We start from the raw sequence: 23,038 nt of genomic DNA, 5'->3' as shown, positions 1-23,038 counted from the left end.
AGAGACCTCAGCTACCAGTCATCGCATGATGTTGGCCTCCATGCACAGCTTGTGGGAGTGGCATGTGGACCGCATGACCTGCAGCTCGTGCTCCACCTGTGATGCTAAGGGGATCATGGAACTGGCCACCCTATCCATGCCCTCAGCCAAACTCTCATATGCCGCACCCTGTTGGTGTGCAGAATGCAACATCTGCTGCTCCCACTCTGTCTTCCCAGGCTGCACACGTCCCCCACGTTTGCGGGGCCCATGCCTGCTTGACCCAAGGGAGCGTGGCCCTTGCTGTGATGCCACTGTCTCTAGCTGCGGGACTGCAACCCTTCCTAATGGACCAGAAACCAATACATGGGACTGCGGCCTTGCAGCCGTAACCACCACAGATGCGCGTGACAACACTGACTGGCCTTGTGTAGGCACCTGACTCACTGGAGACTCAGGGGCCCCAACTGCTCCACCCAATGTTGCACTCTCCTCCGCCAGCATTGAGGACTGAACATCCAGTTCAGCATCAGAGCTACTGGAGTCCAAAGAGTCTGAATTGTCTGCAGCAAGGCTCAGTATGGTCTGTAGCAGCAGTGTATTCTCATGGCCTGCCACACCACATCCTCCACTGATGGTCTGAAGTGCCACAGACTCTTCTTCCTCCTCTTCCTTCTCTTCCTCTGCATCTGGTGCCTCCTCACCTGCCCATGGACAGAAAAAGACATGTGGAGCCATGTGCAACGTGTCTACAGTAACCATGTTTCTCACGTTGCTTTCATGCAACAGAATGCAGGGCATGTCACCATGAGAGAAATGGCATCCACACACTATATACAAGAAGCTATATGATCATGGCATATGTAGACTGGCAACAACATTCCCTGCTAAGGGCCATGTTGCCAGTGGACAAATTGGCAAGCACACTATGGCACATGACACTGCTAACTGTTGACTAATACCAGTGAAATGGGCATGGTCACATGGCTCTGTGACGTGCAATTACATGACATGTCAACAGGCAGACACACATATTCACATCCAAGTCCACATCCATCACATGCCACACCAGTGTTGACCTGACACAGGGACTGTACACAATGGGAACATGCCAAAAAGTGTGGGGAAAAGGAAACAGTCCCAGTTGATGTATGACTGTAAGAGTCCCACCTAGCCAAGGTCTGTGAAGTGGAGAGAGTAAGTAAATGGAGTTGGAGATAGGAACGCGGTACAATGACCCACAAGAGGGACAGGCCCATGGACCCATGGGGTGTGTGCTAAGTGTGGGAGGGTAACAAGGATAAGGCCTCACATCCATTTGACTCAGCAGTCATTGCCTTAGCGGCAGCAGGGATTTGCACAGTCTGGACATATGCACATCCACTCAAGGCATGCCGTAAGTAGTGTTGGTTGTCATCTTGGATGTTCTTTGTAGCCTTTAAGCACATACATACGTGTGTGAATAGAGAAACTATACCCTGCATGGCATGAAGTGTAACTCGTTTTTCAGACACAAGCACATGTCTAGCAGAGCAGAGTCACTGACATCAAGGATGCAACTAACAAGAGGGCACGTTGTGGTATCATGTTGCAGTCATTGGATGGGTATGCTAATGAGTACTGTCACATGGCCATGTTTAAATGATGTACAGCACATGGGTTGTATCCACTCTTGATTACACTGGACAGGAGTCGGTACACCACAACATGGTTCACCCAGGGTAGTCATTCAAATGCAGCCAGATGCACACCACAATCATACATCTTGGTGATGCTTCACTAGACATACTCAGGATGCACAATTTTGGTCACTTACTGGACGTATCCTCTTAATTGTCCAGGTATCCCATGCCTCGCACCTTCTCCATTAGAATTAATTGGCTCACAGCCTCTTCATGTTGGGTCAGCTCCTCCTTCTCTGGTGACCCCGCTCCAGTTGCCAGAGCAGAGGTGAGGTTGGCACCCAGCTTCGACTTGGTGCGACGGATACGGTCATTCCAGCGCTTCATTACCTGAGCAGCATTGCACTTCATAAAACCCTAAGGCATTGATCTCATCCGTGACATGCTACCAATGCACCATACGATAAGAAGGTGTTTGTGTGCTCCCAATTTTTCTGGTGGTGCATGGTCACGTAGTCCATGAGGATCTGGAGTTTTTCATAATGGAAGTTCCTCTTCCTCAACATGCCAGTGTCCATGCGGTTGAGCCTGTTCCTGCTCTGCAGTCTTTGCCTTCTCGCCACGTGATGTTGGTGTTGAATCTGTGTGGCTGGGACCACTCTGGTCTCCAGATGCCGAACCACTAGTGGTCTGTGGCATGGCATTACTCCCTGGAGCTGGACCAGCTGCTTCAGCTGCACGTCCCTTACCCTTCGGGGCTGGGACAGCTGCTTCAGCTGCATGTCCCTTACCCTTTGGGGCTGGGACAGCTGCTTCAGCTGAACGTTCCTGGACCCTTGGAGCTGGGACTGCTGCTTCTGCAGGAGGTCCCTGGACCCTTTGGGCTGGGACAGCTGCTTCAGAAAGGAGGTTCCTGGACCTTTGAGGCTGGGACAGCTGCTTCCACAGGAGGTTCCTGACCCCGGCCACCTCTGCCCCCTTTCCTTCTTGGGAGCACGGGTGGCCGGGGCTTCTTGGGGCTTTTCCACTCATGTTCCACCCCAAGCAATTGTCATGGGCAATTAGAGTGAGAGGCAGTGTACATGATGGAAGAGGTACTTATGTTGTCCAGCAAGGCCCAAAAGTACACCAGGTGTACAAAATACAGGATGCATCACGCACATGAACCCCACAAAATTATAAAAATGCATACCCCAGGCCAGGATAGCTTCCGAAAAAGAAAAAAGCGGCACGCGATACGCAATGGCACTCAGCAACACAAAAAATGCATATTCGAACCCCGGAAAGCTACACTAACAGTAAGAATAGATGTACAGGATACACAGGGGCACCCACAGTTGTCAAAATGCGAATCCGACTCACCATTAGCCTAAAAAAATACAAAAGTAGACGCGCGTATGCGCAGAGGCAATTCCCACACCAAAATAAGAAGTTTGTGCGGTCAGCGAAGTGAACGTATTGCGTGGCACCTCAAAATTCACAGTAATCCACTCGTCCATCTCCTCCCCTTCACATGCACGGTTGGAGTTGCTTCTAAATGTACTTATTTATCCCTGATTCTGGTATGCTCAATGCCAGCGCGCAGCATGTGTCATGTAAGTTATGTTCTGAGGGCCTTTCCTTGGATTTCACGAGTCCACGCTAATTTTTTATGCGCAAAGTCCCATCACTGTTTCTGACTGCTGTCCGATGAATACACAGAAGACCCATCCTGCTGCCTCTGTGCCTTTTTACCTGCCCCCTACTGCCCTGTGCTGCCTCCTACGTAGCCATCTGCTTCTGCCTGTCCAGTGTGTGTGCCTGCTTCCCACCCACTGTGTTTGCATTGCCTGCTGTCCAGCCATTGCCAGTGCTCCTGTCCTTGGCCCTGTGACCACCTGAGCTGCTTCATTGGACTCCCACCATGCCATACCACCACCACCGCTCCACAGCCCAGCTCCAGGACCATCTTGCCCACCCACACCTGGCTCGGAGGCTGCCATGTCTACACCATCATCTTTAGACCCGAGTGGCAACCCTCCCCGGCAGCGAGGCAGAGGGCTGTCAACTTCACCGCCAGGGAAGTTGACATCCTAGGGGAGAAGGTCTTAGAGCATTACGATGCCCTCTTCAACCCAGTGATGCAACGCGGCAAGGAAGAACGTCCTCAGATCTGGGTTGGGATAATGGATGCCATCAACGTGGAGGGGGTGGCATCCCTCACCTTCAAGACTGTGCACAAGTGCTGGGAGGACCTGCAATCTTGGACCCACAGCAAGGCCCTCTGCTACATCTAGGCCGGTGCCACCGCAGAGGTGCACCGTGCACGCAGGTGCCAGATGTCAAATACCAACATGCGGGTCCTGGAAAGTTTTACTGGGCGTTGCACACCCAGGTCTGCGAGTTATATGAATGTCTGGAGTCAACTGGTGAGTATCCATGTGGTGCAATGCTCTATGGTGCATGTACATGTCGCTGCATGTTGGCAGTGAGCCCCTTAGTCTTGCAGCAAGTATGCCTCTGAGACGGATCTCTGTGAGCATGCCCCAGACATTGCTCTCCATATGTGCATTCAGACGATATGTATTTTGAATGCGATATCACTTGCATTGTGTGTTGCAGTGCTGTTTCAGACCGTGCACATGCAATGTTACTTGTGTCTGAGCCGTGCCAGTTTGACAAGTGTGACAGTTGAGTTAGTGTTGCCCGCGTCATGTGCATGCATGATGTTCATATGTATGTGCCAGAGATGGGAATGTGTGACTGGCCATCATTCATGCATGGATGCAACACGTGCATTTGGTTGTTTGGCTTATTTTGTTTTATTTGTGTTATTAGCAAATAGTTTCAATAGAAACCTTTCAGCTATTTACAAAAAAAGAAAAGTAAAAGGATAAAAGGTAAGCTAGTTATTAAAAAAAAAACACTGATACAGCAAAAAAAAGTACAATTCCAACAAACCGCACTTTCAATATTCGCTCTAGTCTTTTTCAGTTGCTTTGAGTCTTTCGAGAATAATCGTGACAAGTTCCAAAAGGGCAAAGGTCACAGAGGACTAAAGTCCTTGTATCAGCTGGAGCCAAATCTCTTTCTCTGTCAGTGTGCTGTTTTCAAAGTAAAACATTTTCATCAGGTTTGAATGCCCGTCCTCAAATTACTGACAGGTCATGATCAAATGCTCTAGAGATTCCAGCGGGTGAGAACAGAGTCTACACTGGTAGTCCCTAGAGGACTCTGGTTTCCTGACTTCAAGTATCTCCTTTGTCGGGAGCAAGTTTAAACGCATTCTGAGGAATTTGGAATGGGCTGTATCTGATGGATATTTTACCAAATATGGCAGAGTCGTTCCTTGTGTTCTGGTGTCTGTGCAGTCTTTCCCGTACAGCTTATACTCTGTTAATGCATCCAGTGTGTTAATCCAATCGTGATGAAAAAGTGCCCGCTTCACATTATCATGGTTGTCTATCAGACAGTTTATGTTCCGCTCAATGTCATTTAGAACTTCTGTACACTTAGAAGACCATTCATTTAGAGGATGTTCACTTCCAGCAGAAATGGCCTGGTTCAATAGTGTGAATCCACCTTCTATCGGAGGTTTTAAGCATTTTCGGAAAAGCAGAGCCTTTTCCAAACAATTTGTACATATAGCAAAGTTAGACCCAGCTCTCTTCTAATGATTGCCACAGGCATGCATTTTGGCAATGATAGAACATATCTCCAAAATAAGCCTTCTTGGATAGGCCATATTTTCCATGGCAATGATAGAGAGCTCTCCGAACCATACGTCAGGATGGGGATTACCTTCACATGGTAAAAAGTGAGAACTGGTACGAGCGAGAATTTACAGTATCTTATTTTGCTGATCTTTGCCCACACAGAGGTTTGGCTTTGTCACATAGAGGGATTAAAGTTCACGGGACTCTGATGTGATTGGTCACCACACTGCTTGAGGCCTCTCAGTTGATGTGTGTGCATGACATGTGTATGTGCTTATTGCTTTGGCCATGCTGACATGTGCATGTCCAAATGATGCATGTGTGTGGCGCATAAGCAATTGATTGGTTTTGCCAGCGGCAAGTAGCCTGATGTGAATGTTGGGAGTGATGGCCAGGCATGTGTCTGCATGGATGTGGATTGCATGTCCATGTGTGTGGGTGAGGAGGTTGATGGCTGTTCCCTTGACTAGTCATGTTCATGTGAATGTTGGTATTGCTAAGCACAAATTGGTGCAGTACACTGATGTTTATATTCTGTGTCTCCTTATCCACAGTTGTATCTGATGAAGGGGGCAGAACCAGTGCTGTGGAGCATGGCATCAGGGAGGTCTCACGAGGCAGAGGGGTAGGGCCCAGCCAAGTCCCCATGAAAGCACGTCTTCGGGCAGCGATGTGGCTGTGGCAGCGCCAATGACATTGGGCCTGGCTGCTGGGGGTAAGTTCAAGAATGTGAAGGTGGGAGTGGACTCCTCAGCAGCGGTGGGGACAGGTGATGCCACACAGGGGCCATCCATGGCGGAAGATGCCCTGGAGTCATCCAGGTTGGCGGAGGGGAAGGAGGTGGCCATTGTAGCCCAGCCTATGGAATCAGGTGGGGATGTTGAGGTGGGTGTGCCTTCTGCAGTCCTGTCCCAGGGGCATGATGCTGTGCAGGCCACTGTAGAGGTGCCTGTGCAAAATCTAGTCCCTGGGCCATCCTTTGCAGCAGTATGTGCCTGCGGGGATGCCTCTACCCAGACCCACCACCCGGTGTTGGCTGATGTTTCCACACAGACCAACACCCCCTTACCATCTGGTGCTGCCATACAGGACTATGTGCTACCCCTGTAGACCGGGGTGGTGAAGCGTACAGCCGTCATTTGTGATAATGTGCAGGCTACACATAGTCTGCTTGCACATCATCACAGTGAGGTATGCCACCTCCTCATCTGGCTTGCAACATGCCTGTTCCATGTTGTGCTCCATGGGATGTTCACTGCTGCAACCCCCTCATTGTCTTCCTCCTCTGTGCACCAGTCGTCCTCCAGGGTGCTTTCCGGCCCAGATACCACCAGGGCTCCTTGTGCACCAGTCCCACCCACATTGCCCATTCTGGTGGAGCCAACATCCCTGCCCGAGTTGGGAGTACAAGGAAAATCAACTGAGGGTGTCACAGTGCCTACTCAGGCAACGACAGGGTCCCCAGCAATGGAAGTACAGCAGGCACCCAGAAGCAGTGCACGGGTCATACTGTCATACCATGTAGTACCTGGCGTTTGTGGAGCCGATGGCGACGCGGACGCTAGTTTCACGAACTAGCACGGATAGAAAGGCCAGGGTCTTTTGCAGAGCTTCTAACCGCTACCCTGCGAATCGATTTTAGGATGTCGGAAAGACGTCAAGAGAAGAAAAGAATTAAGTCAAGCGCACCCCCCCTCTGGGATCCTTCATCCTCATCGGTACCCTTCCAACGGTCCGCGAAAGAAGAACCCATGCAGATCGGAATGGCTCGAGCACCACTTACCCCAGAGGAGCGAAAACGGCGAAGGGAGAACTCCCTGTGTATGTACTGTGGGTCTGCCTCCCACTTACTCAGAGATTGTCCGGATGTACCACTCAGAAAGCCGGGAAACGTGAGCCCTCGGTAAATATTGGGACACATAACCGAGGGGCCGTTCACAGTCCCTATGCTCCTCTCTCGGTATCCTCAACAGAGGTCTCTGAGGATTCCCGGTTGATGGTGCTCACAGTCACACTCAGAATCGACTCTAAGGAAGTCACCACTTTAGCCCTACTTGATTGTGGGGCTGCAGGAAATTTCATGGACATCCACTGGGCAGACAGACAAGGAATTAAGAGAATCGCTAAACAAGAAAATCAGAAAGTCGAAGGGGTGGATGGCAAGCCCCTGAGTTCGGGCATGATTACTCACACCACCATAGCCCTCACTTTGTCTATCCAACAACACGTTGAAAGTATCGCGTTTGACATCATCAGAGCGGCCCACTTCCCCATTATTTTGGGTATCTGCTGGTTACGCAGACACAATCCCAGAATCGACTGGTCTAGTAATATGCTGGATTTTCAATCTTCGTATTGCAAGACAGAATGTTTACCCAAACCCAAGTTCGATATGGTAAAGACCTCCAATAGCTGTGAAGTCCGAACACTACACTGTCTACCACACTACCTTGAGGAATTCAACGAGGTAGTAACGGAAAAGACACCCATCGAACTCCCACCACATCGGCCTGAAGATTGCTGCATAGATATAACACCAGGAGCATTGGTGCCTTTTGGGAGGATGTTTTCCCTTACACTGGAAGAAAAACAATACCTCCGCGAATATCTGGATCGCAATATGGAAAACGGACTCATAAGACCATCAAAATCACCCGCCGGAGCTTCACTGTTCTTCATATCCAAGAACGGATCTAAGGAACTGAGGCCGTGTATTTATTATTGCGGTCTCAACAAAGTCACCATAAAAGATAGGTACCCCATGCCTTTGATCACCGAAATCTTACAAGCAGTTCACGGAGCCAAGATCTTCACTAAACTTGACCTAAGAAACGCTTACCACCTTCTCCGGGTTCAAGACGGGGACGAATGGAAAACGGCATTCTGGACTCCATTTGGCCTTTTTGAGTATAGAGTAATGCCTTTTGGGTTAGTTAACGCTCCATCGATATTTCAACGATTCATGGACCGGCTATTTTCTGATCTACTGTGCCAAACCACGTTGGTGTACCTAGACGACATTCTTATCTTCTCCAAAACTCCTGAAGACCATAAAAAACACGTCAAGGAAGTTTTTCGCAGGCTTCAAACCAACCATTTGTCCGTCAAGCTTGCCAAGTGCGTGTTCGCAGCCTCCTCCATCCCTTATCTCGGGTTCATACTTTCGGACCACGGAATCGCCATGGATCCTTACAAGGTGTCTTCCATCCTGGACTGGCCTTCTCCGACTTCAGTCAAAGAGGTCCAACGGTTTTTGGGTCTGGCGAACTTCTATAGGAGGTTTATCCCCAACTTTTCTAAAAAAATTCTGCCTATCACTTCTCTCCTAAAGAAGACGACAACATCATTCAAATGGTCAATTGAGGCCGAAGACAGTTTCAAGATCCTCAAGAAAGCTTTCTGCTCAGCCCCCATCCTACAACAACCTAACCAACACCGGCCCTTCATTCTGGATACAGACGCTTCCTCAGCAGCTATAGGAGCTGTTCTGCTTCAAGAAATACGGAATGTTGAACATCCGGTGGCTTACTTCTCCAAGACCTTAACCCCTAGTCAAAGAAATTACCTGGTCATAGAAAGGGAGTTATTAGCTATGAAAGCGGCTTGTTTGGAATGGCGTCACCTCCTCCAGGGAGGTGAGTTTCCATTCACCATTCGGACGGACCATAAAAACTTACAGGTCCTAAGACAATTCGAGTGCTACAACACCCGACAGGCACGATGGGCCCACTTCTTCGCACAATTTGATTTTCATGTCACATACATCACAGGCAAACTGAACCTGGTAGCAGACTCACTTTCCCGCCGAAGCGACTATCTGCCAGAGACAGAGACATCTTCCGAATTCGCTTCGAGTTGGAAAAACACCCCAAAGACTTGTTTTATGAAGTCAGAGGCGGTCTTTATCTAGTCAAGGGAAGACTGTACCTACCCACACAATCTTTCCGCAAAATGGCACTGAACTGGTGCCATGACTCCAAACTAGCGGGACATCGAGGCGGAACCAACACTCTCGAGTATCTTCAACGACACTTTTACTGGCCAAAGATGAGAGAGGATGTGGATCGTTATGTTCAGTCCTGCATCGTTTGTCTTCGGAGCAAGTCTTCACGCCAACGACCAATCGGTCTCCTCGAACCAGGTGAAGTGCCCAAGAGTCCTTGGAGCACCATCTCTACTGACTTTATTGTGGACTTACCCCCATCTCAAGGTTGCACATGTATCATGGTAGTGGTGAACTCGTTCACCAAGCTGGCTCACTTTTCCCCATTACCAGGGGTTCCCACAGCGGACAAGATGGGGGGTGTATTTCTCCAGGACATCTTTCGGTTGCATGGTATGCCAAACAAGATAATATCAGACCGCGGTAGCCAGTACACCTCCCGGTTCTGGAAGGCATTATGTGTCAGACTGGGGATTGAAAGAGCTCTCACTTCAGGATTTCACCCGCAATCCAACGGACAAACTGAACGTTTGAACGGAACTCTAGAGCAGTACCTACGGTGCTTTATCAATTCCCAACAGGATAACTGGTACACATTACTCCCACTCGCAGAATTCTCCTATAATAATTCTGTACATTCTGCTATTGGGTGTAGTCCTTTTTTTTGCACCTATGGATACCATCCTCGTTCTATTCTCCCTGTCTCTGGTCTTTCTTCTGATTTGCCAGCTGTCGATTCATCCCTCTCTCTTCTCAAGGAAACTCACAAGAAGGCACAGGAGGGCCTTCGATCGGCTCAAGCGCGCTATTACGTTCAAGCCAATAAACATCGTCGGCCAGTTCCGGGGTGGGAGGTAGGAACCAGAGTCATGCTTTCCACTAGATACCTCCCTCGTTGGGTCCATCCCTCCAAGCTGTCTCCCAAGTTCCTAGGGCCATATGAGATAATACAAAAGTTCAACCCAGTGGCCTTTCGTTTGCGATTACCCACAAACCTAAAGAGGGTTCACCCTGTATTCCATGCCTCCCAACTCAAGTCTTTCCAGGCTGACCCCTGGGCACGTCAGGCAAATCAAAACCCGATCCCTCGGGGTTCCTCACAGACAGAGTTTGAAGTTGCCCAACTCTGTGACTCAAGATATCGTAGGGGTAGACTAGAGTATTTGGTCAAGTGGAAAGGCTATCCCTCCTCGGAAAATTCCTGGGAACCCATCACTCACAGTAATGAACCTTCCTTGCTTCGCAAGTACCACTTTTTTCACCCGGGGAAGCCGGGGGGTGGGGCCTATCGGAGGGGGCATACTGTCATACCATGTAGTACCTGGCGTTTGTGGAGCCGATGGCGACGCGGACGCTAGTTTCGTTCCGTTCAGCCTCCGCTTAGCCACGCCCCCTTTTCCTGTGTTTCTCTCTTCTGCCCTGATTCCATTGGTTGTGACGCTCCCCGACTCAGAGTCTTTACCAGCTCTTTCCGGGTCGGGGATGCGTCGCAACGCTTCCGGGTTTTCGGACCTTCAGCGCCTTGCCTGCTATTCCCGTTCGCCTCTCTTTTGTTCGTGCCTGCAGCTCTTTCCCCTGTGTGGAACCTGGTGCCTTTTCCTGGCGCCTCTCCTCCCGTCTGGTTCCCCTCTGCACCGGTCTTTTCTTTTTCTCCTTTCCCGTATCTTTTCTCGTACGCGCCTTCTCCTTCCCGCCTTTTACCTCCCTTCCTCCCTTCTCCGTTCTACGCTTTCCTTTCTTCCCCTTCTGGTTTCCTTGTTTTCTCATATTCTTCCTTTCAGGGTTTTTCTCCAGCCAGACTCTCCTGTTTCCTGGATACCTCTGCCCTTGCCCTACAGTGTACCGGATCCTTGCCTGTTCTCTGGACTGCCTCTTCTTGCCGTCTTGGATACCTGCCTATTTGCTTACCGTGTACCGGATTCCTGCCTGCCTTTTTGGACTGCCTTCGCTTACCGTTTGGGAAAATTGGTTGATATCAGGCGCCTTTGTTTGTTCTTGGCTGGCCTTGGACTATTGCCCTTCCCGGGTACCATTCCACGGAGTACCCCCAGATCTCCTGTTCTACACACCCTTCCAGAGATTCCCAGCGGTACCACAACCAACGAACACTGTAGAATTCAGGGTTTTTTTGTGCCTCGTAGGCTTTTTCCCCTCCTGGGCGATTCCGGGAGAGGAGCCCCCTGGTCTTCCTTTATTGGAGACACGGTGGCTTCCTTTCGGAGTCGTCCCTACCTCCATAAAAAAAAGGAACCTTCACGGAGAAGAGAAAAGAAGGGTACCTGGAAAGAAGAAGAAGGTGAGGAGTTAGGGGAGGGGGTAACTTCAGAGTCTGATTCATCTGACAAAGAGATCACTGATTCCGGTGACACATACGCCCCAGGGTAGCGTCATCAGCTCAGAGGGCGTACACACATAGCAGGCACCGGACACTGTGACAGTTGGTGGCAACAAGGAGGAGGCTCTCTTTTACAGGGCAGTACATCCAAAGGGGCCAGGTGCGCTGTGTGAGGTGGGAGGCACACGTGGACCTGAGGGACAGGATGTCTTCCGTGTTACGAGAATATGGGCAGCAGATCGGAGCGGAGAGGAAGCAGTTTTGGGAAGCAAGGGTTGTGTTGGCCAGGTCTGAGATTGCACTGTGTCAGGCAAGGATGCGCACTGCCATCCTGGAGGCCACTTGCAGGGAGGCTGAGGTGATAGAGACACAAATGCTGGAGACCGTGCAAGCCCTCAGGCAAGAACAGAGGCCCGCATGAGGAGTGAGGACGTGGCACTGGATCTAGCCCTGGTGGGAAGGCTAAGTGAAATTGGTGAGGAGGAGTTGGACTAGCCCGCTGCCTGCGTACATAGTTCTTTAGGTGTAAGTTTCTTTTCTTTATTATTATTTTCCCCAGAATTTCAAGTCATTACTTCCCCATTTGTATTGTAAATAGTTGTTTCAGCATAAGATAATCATTTTTGTACACATTTACTAGGGACTACTTTTTGCTTCATTCTAAGTTTATTTTTGTACATATTTCTTTAATATACATCGTTCTGTTTGTTACATTCCACACTTCATGCAGTTCATGTGTGTGTCGGACTCTTTGCTCATTCTATTTTCAGCCATTGCATCTCTCCATTGCAAGTCATGTGTCTTGTGGCATGCATGCATGTGTGTTCTTGTTGCTGGAATGGTTGCGGGTGGCAGCATGCACATGTGCTTGACATGTGGGGGTGGGTCCATCAGACGACTGGGTCTGCACTGTATTTTTAGATTATCATTTACCTGTCCTGCATCATTGTGTGTTTGGCATCAGCGTGGTTGGTGTGGAGGGAGGTGGGTTCCCTGTGGGAGTGCTCCATAGTCACGTTCATAGCAAATTAGTTTGTCATTGCTGTGTAAAACACATGTTGTGCAAAAACCTTCATCAGTATGTGCAGTAACATGTCTTCTCTCATGTGTTGCTCATCATCTACCACTGAAATACAGTAGTGGGCCATGTTGGCAGCACAATTCTCCAGTCTCTGAGTCAAACTCTCTCTGACTGCCCTACCATCACCCATGCATGGCCCTGTCACATGATTGTTCCCCGGCAGGTATTTTGCCCCCCAAGCCACTCATGCTCAGGCTGTGACATGCCTGGCGATTGTTTGTGGATTTTGCAACAACTTTTGGTAGGTTTGCTTCTTTCACGGGCACACATTCTGTCACGGTGCTTTGATGCCATGGCAATGTGCCATGGGCAACATGCACATGTGTTTGCATTCACTTGTCACATGTGTATGGTGGGGGATAATTAAGGCCTGGATGGGTGTGTGAGCAGATGCTGCACTCATGGATGGACCTCAGGTGATTCCAGTTGTTTGGAATTGTGGACTACATGTTGTTGCATTTCATGGTGCTGTCAGACCACAGAAGTTCAGGTGAGCAGCAGATATACATTGCACTGGTATTGTATCAGACTGTCAGGGTGCTTCCTGTGGGTGGTGTTACAGGTGAGGAGGGCTGTGGGTTAGTGTCCTGTCTGGAGGGGGCTGCCTGTGGGGGTTGTACAGTCTGGAGGGGGCTGCCTGTGGGCGGGTGCAGTCTGGAGGGGGCTGCCTGTGGGCGATGTCCAGTATCGAGGTGGCTGCCTGTGGGTGGTATCACAGGTGAGGGGGGCTGGGGTGGTGTCCAGTCTGGAGGTGGCTGCTGTGGGTGGTGTCAAAGGTGAGGGGGGCTGGGAGGTAGTGTCCAGTTTGGAGGGGGCTGCCTGTGGGGGTTGTGAAGTCTGGAGGGGGCTTCCTGTGCGTGTTGTCACAGGTGAGGGGTTCTGGGGAATGGTGTGTGGACTACAGTGGTTGATGTGCAGTAGGGGGGGTATGTTGATAGGATGGGTGCTGAGGGTGTATGGGGGACTCACATTTTTGTAAAGGGTGTAGCCTACACTTATGAGGGGGGCCTGCCTTATCTCTGGGGTGCGGTCTGGGCTTGCGAGGGAGGGAACGCATTTTCTCTGAGGTGCAGCCTGGGATTGAGAGGTGAGGCATGCGATGTTGCTGGGGTGAGGCATGGTCTTGTGAGGGAGGGCACACTTTTTCTCTGGGGTGTGGCCTGGAATTGCGAGGTGAGGCACGCAATTTTGCTGTGGTGCGGCCTGGGCTTGCAAGGAAGGGCACGTGTTTTCTCTGGGTTGTAAGGGATTTCAATCAGGCACTCACCCAGGTCTCGCCTAGCATGTAGCGCACGATGAAACCCTTATTTATTTTTGTCTATAAGTTCAATATTCTGAATGATAAACACTCATATCTCACCCATCTGAAAATACCCCCCAGGTCACACTGAACCAGGAATCAGGCTAGTTTGTAAAGGTAAATACGTATTTATTTATTTAATATTCAAATCACATATAAGTTTTATATATATATATATATATATATATATATATATATATATATATATATATATATATATATATATATATATGGGACAGCAATCACCTAACGGTGACAATACATGATGCAGAGTAGAAAACACAGGAAAAATAACAGTTTTGTTCTGTGCGCAGATAGCGTTTAGGTTAAGATTCCCCCTGCAAAGTTTTGTTTAAATACAAATGAGCAATCCTACACCAATGTGAGTAACCAGCAGGTATTCAGGAATGAAAGACAAGTTCTAGAGTTTATAGGCAATCTTCCCTCCCCAAACAAGATTAAAAAAAAACATTTTGGCGAATGACACTTTTAAACTGACAGGTGAGAATGACTTTGTAAAATAATGCAAAAGGGTGAACAAATGCTTCAATGGAGAAAAGTTCTAAGGAAAGCAACATTAAACAAGTCCTAACACACATGAGCTATAATATAAACAACATTACACACTTTAGATCAGAATGGGATGGAAGAAGCACTTTGAAATGGGACAAAGACACGTGTAAACTTCTGCACTTTGCAAATTCACAGCAAACTTTTGCTATGCTATATTGGAGATATGGATGTACCTAAGGGTCTTAGGTATCAGTGAGAGTTGAAATTCTGTTTCTATCTTTAAAACTGAAGAGGTTTTAGAGGTTTTAGTGAGAGGCGTTTTTGCACAATAGGCGCAAAAATGAAAACAGAAATTCTGTTTTAAGAATGACAAATGGGTTTTCTTATACTATATTAAGGACTATGAAAAAGAGGATGCCACACATGAAACTTAACAGCTACGTGGGCAGCACAACTAGTCCATGGTGGATACTCGATTTCTGGGATTTACTTTAGTTATTCAAAATCACTAGGGAGTCATGGTTTTGTAACACAGGTGAGACAATCAGCGCAAGAAGGATTCTAACAATACTAGGGTTCTGAATTTAAAGATGGGATGGGTTGAGATTGGGATAATACAATTACAGATATGCTATGGGTTACTGTTCTTCCTGTTATACTTACAGTCCTTTATAATTAAATTGGACCGTCAGCTCTGGTCATTGGGTGGATCAGGTGTACCGGCAGCAGAGCATATCTGGAGGGAATTGGATCAGCAGCGTGGTTCTGGTCAATATCGACTGCGCCTCAGACTGGATTTGGATGGAACCCTTCTGGTTACTGGACACAGTAGATCGCAGGATGCAAGTTTCCGCGGGCAAGTCTTAATGGTAGCAAGCCAAGCTGAATCAGAATTATTCTTTTAGGTTCTGGAGGTTTGCAATTCGGTCAAGCTAGCAATAGTTCAGCAATGCTAAGTCTTTGTTCTGCAAAGAAATCTGGATCTTCAAAGAGTTCTGGAGTCAACTACAAGATGAAGAGTTCTGGATCAAGGTGCTGCGCATAAATCTGGATGGGTTCTGGAAGCAGTGTGTCTATGTGTAGTGAAACTCCTATATTTATACATTACAATGATTATGGCGTGGACAGAACTTCAAAACACACCCCCATGTCTGTGAGTGGCTACAGGCATGTGCTTTGTCCTGGTTGGTGGTCTGAACAGAGCTGTCATCTTTATGACAGGATTTAGGAATTCCTTTCTGGATTTTTAGCAGAACAAAACTTTTGCACACTTGTACATTTCTAACATTATGTACCCAAATAAAATTGGACACATATATTTCATACTCGATTGTCTACATTCACATTCACCCCCCATCATTGTGCAAGCTGTCTTGGTCATTCCACATATTTTTATCAATTTCAACTATAACGGTTTGGATTAATCATTTCTAATTCAGTATATCTCTGGGCACTGATCAGTGGATCATGTACATACAATTTTAGGTTTGCAACATTGATTGTTCTGCTACAAGAAGACATTTTTCTTAACTTTGGTTCCATAAATGGTACAAGTTTCATCAATGTCTTCAAATCACAAGGCTGAAATTAGTTTAATGTCTACCAATTTTCAGATTTGTTCCTTTTTAGGTTGCCCAGATAAAGAGTTCTAAACGTTAATTAAACATAAGGATTTAACATCAACATTCTGCTTTGTAACCTCCCCTTCTCAGGTAGCAGCTGTCCAGTCTTTTGATCGGGGGTGTGTTCCCTTCCTGGAGGGGGAAGTTCCTACCCCTCCCAGCAGAGGTCAATGCTCAGCCTGTCCTTTGTTCTTTGGCTCAGCCCCAGACAAAAGTCTACTGAGGTTCCATTGTACTGCTTGTTGTCATTATGCGGAAACTATTAGAATCACTTCAGCCTTCCTGTAGCAAGGAAGTGTCAAGCTGAGATGTTTACTTTCCCAGGCCAGGCACTGTCAGATCAGAATTAAATAGTTGATTAGCTCCAGACTGGGTTCCTGTAATATTCACCTACAATCTTTTATTTGAAAGATATAATATGAACAGAGTTTATAATGGATTTTGACATTTTAAAGGAATTAAGCCCTTCACAGAAAAATGCTTTAAACAGGCAGATTTTTCCCTTCCTCAGGAAAAAAAAAACACTTTTAACTGGGTTTGACAGCCAATTTCCTTAGGCAGCTGTCAGGAAGTGATGCCTAGATTCCTCTGACTGCTTGGATAATGCATGATTTCAGCACACTTTCCTTTCCATAATTCTCTGGGAAAATGACTGAATTTTTAAGGGCATTTTTGGATTCTGCCCTTCTGTGGCCTTGTTTCAGGTGACAGGTGACAGATGACAGCTGACAGCAGTGATACCTGTTTTTGCACCGACTTTGCCTGTGTCTGTGGCAGGGTGTGCAGCTCCTTTGTGGTTTATGCACCATGAGCAATTTTGCAGATTTAGTGCGCACGGGGGTTATTGTCTCCATTTTTGTTAGTTTTCTTTCTCCATTGGCAAAGGGGTGCAGTGTGGCGCATTGGCGTGGATAAAAATATTCCACATACCCCCAACTGTTCCATCATGACATCCAGTCATGGGGGAGTTGGGCACATGATATTATTTTTCCTTCAGTCCATGTGAAAAAAATCTGGTTGCTTCTCCCGTCAGCGATGGATGCAACACGCTCTCCTTGCTGGTTCTGGCAGGCAGTGTGGAGCGACACTCCGGGCTCTTGGTTCTTTTTTTCCGGTCCCTGAGGAGTCCTCCTTGGTGATTAGGTGGTTTTTAGTTCCAGTTCTAGAAAACAGAACATAGCACGGTTATGAAAATTTACCCACTACTGCTCCTTGAGGGGTATAGTGGGGCAGATGCATGCATTGAATACAATTTACAATATTCCCTGCCTATATTTAATAATGGTCTTAACCCTCTTTCCTCTTTCCGGTGTGAGTGATGTTGGCTGACATTGTGCACACACAAGACACCCCTTCAAGTATTGGTCGAGGTCCTGCCCCAGTATGCAACCTCTCGTAAGATTTCTAATGTCGTATGAAACCCCTGATTACCGGCTGTGGCCGCATCATTGGTGTGTTTTAGCATCAGGATTCGGAATGAGGTAGGGACCACCCACTGGTCATGGCCAGATATGGATCTCCTCACCAACAAACAATCTTGGATTCAGAACATTTTTGGACATTTCATCAACACTCCTCTTTCACCATGAAATCAGTGTCCGTCAGGGGAAAGTTCTCAGGGTCCTCAATGTGTTGATAAAACTTGCCAATTATTGGATCCCATTTTTGAGCCGTAATCAAATCAGCATCTGGGTCTCCTTACTCCATTGGGCAGTTGAGAGTTCATTGTGAGCATTTGTTTGGGACCTAGTGATAGCAGTAACCTGGATTTCCCCCAACAGGGACTCAATCTCAAGTAGATCCCCTTGGATGGCTCTGGTTTTGGCCAGCTGATCAGCTAAGTAATTTCCAGTTTTGTCTGGTCTCTCTAGTTTAGAATGACCCTTGATCTTTTTCCAGTAGATGGTCATTCCATTCAAGGAGACCAGATCATCAATATTTTGAATTTATTTTCCATGTTTCAATGGTTTATTGTTAGCATTTAGCATATCTCTGGTTTTCCAATTAACCAGGTGCTCCACGAACCCGTTCCGGACATAATCTGAATCAGTGATTATGACTAGTTTGTGGAGTTGGTGTTGGACAACAGTGAGGATGGCTTGATGCACAGCCATCAGCTCTACCACTTGACTACTACGGGGACCGATTTTGTACCCAGTGGAGGGTTCTGGGGCATCATACACCCATGCATTCCCCACGCCGGCCACAAGTTCCTTTTCCCCGTTGTTGTAAACATGGTAGCGGCACCCATCCACATAAACAGTGGGCATTCCCTCACACTTGTCTTCTTAATAGACCTTGTGTGGACAATTAAGGTATGCCTCCATGTTGTTCTTGATTTTAAGACTTTCGTCCTCAAGACAGTTTTCTCTGGCACAATCATGTAAGTCAGCCAGACCTTGCGCGAGGGAACTCTTCTTATTTTGGCCATATCTGACCTCCACAGGAAAGCCTTGCATTGACAGAATCTAGGAAGTAATTCGGGAAGTACTCATATTTCCGGCCCGGATTCTGTCACTTTGAAGATATTGCCGGGCTGGTGTGGAGGCTCCACTATGATGTGTTCCCCCTGGATGAACGGGCGGTAATTCTTCGATGCCCACAAAGTTGCCAGTAGTGCCTTCCCTGCACTCAAGCATGTATTTGAGAACCCTGTCTCCAAGAAGAACGCCTTGTTTTTGACAGGGTAAGCTAGGCAAGGCGCTTGTGAGAGGCTTCTTTTGAGTTGTTTTACTGACTCGGCTTGTTCTGGACCCCACTCTCTCTTGACCTCCCCTTCAACAGATGGATTAGGGGTTTCGTGAGTTGTGGGGTCTTTTAGTTTCTGGAGTGCTTCTACTTTCTTTTCCTGGGGACAGAGACCCTCAGAAGTTATCTCATGCACAAAGAAATTGACATGGGTCCTTCACCACTGTGCCTGGTGGAAAGAGAGTTTTGCTCCGACAGCCCTCAACTGTGTCAGAACATAATGGATCTACGCTATGTGTTACTCCACAGTTGAGCTTTTGATTAGAACATCATCTACATAGGCCAGGTTACCCCTTTCACCCAAGTCGGACATGGCCTTATGCAAAAAGATATTAAATTCATTGCCGGAGTTGATGTATCCAAAGGGAGTCCAGGTCCAAGTGTAATTCTGCCCCCCAAAGGTAAAGGCCAGCTTGTATTGGTCCTCCCTACTGACAGGTACAGTCCAGTACCCATTGGTCAGGTCAATGGCAGTGTATTCCTTTGACCCCTGGATCTGGGCCAGCCCTTGGTCAATGTAGGGAAGAGGCCATGGGGAAGTGTGGACCCGTTTGTTCAGCTCCCTTAGTTAAGCACAGAGTCTCCACTGGCCGTTTGGTTTCAAAATCCCGAGCACCGGATTATTGAAAGTGCTGTGGACTGGACTAATTATCCCACGGGACTCAAGGTTCTTAATTATTTCGGTAAGGGACTCCATAGATACGAGAGGTAAGCGATATTGCTTTACAAACACTGGAGTCATGCCAGTGTCCGTGGGAATCATTGTTATATGGATTTTGGTGCGATCACAGTCATATGAGTCCACCGTAAAGAGATCTTGAAAATCTAAGAAAAACTGATCAATTTTTGCTTTTGCTCCATAGTCTCACAGGCATCAGCTAGGTTGACTCTCTCTTCAAACCTTCCAGCCATCACCTCTTTTGTTTTGCTATTGTCACCCTGAGTGGGACGGGTATGCCCAGACGTGGGTCCCGTGCTTGCTGGGCCTAGAGACCCAAGCTACTACTCACTGATGACACCCAACAAGGCTGAAACATGTCTGGGGATGCTTGTGGTCTCGTGCAGAAGGGATGTGACCTAGCAGTTTGGGCTGGACTGCCCCTTTGTGGGTGGGACAAAGCCTGATTTGCATATGGTCTTTCCTCTTTTGTAATGGCTTGGCAGGCGAAGAACGATGGTCTGGAGGGTTACCCAGAGCAATGGCAGAGGTTAATATTAATTCTAAACCTTCCAGCCATCACATCTTTTGTTTTGCTATTGTCACCCCGAGTGCGACGGATATGCCCAGACGTGGGTCCGGTGCCTTCTGGGCCTAGAGACCCAAGCTACTCCTCACTGATGATACCCAACAAGGCTCAAACATGTCTGGGGATGCTTGTGGTCTCATGCAGAAGGGATTTGACCTAGCAGTTCGGGCTGGACTACCCCTTTGGGGGTGGGACCAAGCCTGATTTGCATATGGTCTTTCCCCTTCTGTAATGGCTTGGCAGGCGAATAATGATAGTCTGGAGGATTGCCGAGAGCGATGCCAGAGGTTAAGATTCATTCTAAACCTTCCAGCCATCACCTCTTTTGTTTTGCTATTGTCACCCGAGTGGGACGGGTATGCCCAGACATGGGTCCCCTGCCTGCTGGGCCCAGAGACCCAAGCTACTCCTCACTGATGATGCCCAACAAGGCTGAAACATGTCTGGGGATGCTTGTGGTCTCGTGCAGAAGGGATGTGCCCTAGCAGTTCGGGCTGGACTACCCCTTTGGGGGTGGGACCAAGCCTGATTTGCATATGGTCTTTCCCCTTTTGTAATGGCTTGGCAGGTGAAGAATGATGGTCTGGAGGGTTGCCCAGAGCGATGCCAAAGGTTAAGATTAATTCTAAACCTTCCAGCCATCACCTCTTTTGTTTTGCTATTGTCACCCCGAGTGGGACAGGTATGCCCAGACGTGGGTCCGGTGCCTGCTGGGCCTAGAGACCCAAACTACTCCTCACTGATGATGCCCAACAAGGCTGAAACATGTCTGGGGATGCTTTTGGTCTTGTGCAGAAGGGATGGGACCTAGCAGTTCGGGCTGGACTACCCCTTTGGGGGTGGGACGAAGCCTGATTTGCATATGGTCTTTCCCCGTTTGTAATGGCTTGGCAGGCGAAGAATGATAGTCTGGAGGATTGCCCAGAGCGATGCCAGAGGTTAAGATTCATTCTAAACCTTCCAGCCATCACCTCTTTTGTTTTGCTATTGTCACCCCGAGTGGGACGGGTGTGCCCAGACGTGGGTCCCGTGCCTGCTGGGCCTAGAGACCCAAGCTACTCCTCACTGATGACGCCCAACAAGATTGAAACATGTCTGGGGATGCTTGTGGTCTCGTGCAGAAGGGATGTGACCTAGCAGTTCGGGCTGGACTACTCCTTTGGGGGTGGGACCAAGCCTGATTTGCATATGGTCTTTCCCCTTTTGTAATGGCTTGGCACGCAAAGAACGATGGTCTGGAGGGTTGCCCAGAGCAATGCCAAAGGTTAAGATTCATTCTAAACCTTCCAGCCATCACCTCTTTTGTTTGACTCTCTCTTCAACCATCTGCCTGAAGCCCGGAAAGACTTCTGGTTTGGCTATCTCAGCGACCTCCTCTAGCTGGTTGGAGAAGTTCCTGGTTAAAGTACTGACTTGGACTGATGGCTTCAGGTGGGCAAGGCAGTCCTGATGGACCTGAAAGATCACCTCATCCCTCCTGAAGTCACAGATCACCTCTTTCTTACCATACGGGCAGGAAGAGTACACCAGGAAATTCCCCCCATGTCGGGTGAAGATCCTGTCTGGTGTTGTGTCATCGTCGCTATTGCTGTCAAGACAGTCCTTGGGGGTTGTTCCCATCAGTTCATTGCCAAAATCTATGTAAACATGTCGGTCATCAACCGCCATTCCGATAATGGTGCCTGCGCCCATAGTGATACTGCTAAGGTCGCTGTTTTCCACCACTATTGGAATGGGGTTGTGTTCTGCATTGACTAGTGGTGTTGGGTTTAACCCAAACCGTTGATGTTGGAAATGGGCATTGAGGTGAACATATGCGTCAGGATTTTTCAGTTTCTGTCCTCTTTTAATTTTTACTTCCAGTGGGAATTGTCGGGTCCGTTCTGGGATGGTGACTTCCTCTCCAATCTGCACTTCAACTGCATATGGCAGCAATTGAGCTCACCTAAATGCTTTCTCTGGGTCATGGGATTACCCGCTAATCGGGACCAGTCTAATGGCAAAGTGATGGAGAATGTGACTGCCGAAATTAAATGCAGCAGGGACATCTCGCACGACCCAACAATTATGGACTATGCTCTTTTTGCCTATGGAAATTTTGAGCATACACCTGCTAGGCGGGAGATGTTTGGAATTGGGTGTTTCCAGGTCCATTTCCCATTTGTCTATCAATTTAAAGGTGGGAATGGCTGGATCTTTTGGGAGTTTTCGGAACATGGCTTCGCTGATGAAGCTCTTACCGTTGTTCACACACACTCGGGCGAGAACAGAGTTCTTCCCCCCCATTTAACTGAATAGGGATGAACAACTGTTCTCCAATATTCTGAATGTCAACCAAGCTTTGAGCTGGTTTCTCATCATTTTGGACTATAGAAATGGGATTTTCTGATTGTGAATTGGCATAGAATTTCAGAGTATTTTTTTCCAGTGTGGAATGCCACTTGAGACTGGAAGGAAGTTTGATTTTCAGAAATAGAGAGGACTTCCCATCAACAGTTTGTTGTCCTACTACAATTACTGTCATGTCGGGGTTTTGGTTGTTTTGAAAATGGAATTCAATTTGGTCAGGTTTTTGTTCAGCCATGTGGCATGTGCCATTTAGACTAACATGGTTGACGCTATGTCTTAGTTTTATTGGTCGGTTAGACTGGGTCCAGAGGACCTTGTTTACACAATCTATTGGGGGAGATAATCTATGCAGGATGTAATTCCGCAGTAAACATGGTGTACCCTCTGGAGTCACACCTATGACTGGGTGTTTCACCTTGTGTCGCCCAATTTTAATGTCTAAATCCGCAGTCCCCTCGACAGGAATTTAATTCCCATCGAAGTTCTGAAGTTGTCCAGGAAGAGGTGTGAGAGGGATCTGGTATCTCTCCCCCCTTCCTGAATTCCACTGATCAAAGGCCCTCTTTGACAGAAGGGTGGCTTGGGATCCACTGTTCACCAGTGC

Source organism: Ambystoma mexicanum, chromosome 9, assembly GCF_040938575.1.
Source record: "Ambystoma mexicanum isolate Mex_15411 chromosome 9, UKY_AmexF1_1, whole genome shotgun sequence".
NCBI classification, from domain to species: domain Eukaryota; kingdom Metazoa; phylum Chordata; class Amphibia; order Caudata; family Ambystomatidae; genus Ambystoma; species Ambystoma mexicanum.
The sequence above is the reverse complement of the archived record's forward strand: the minus strand, read 5'-3'. Positions refer to the sequence as shown.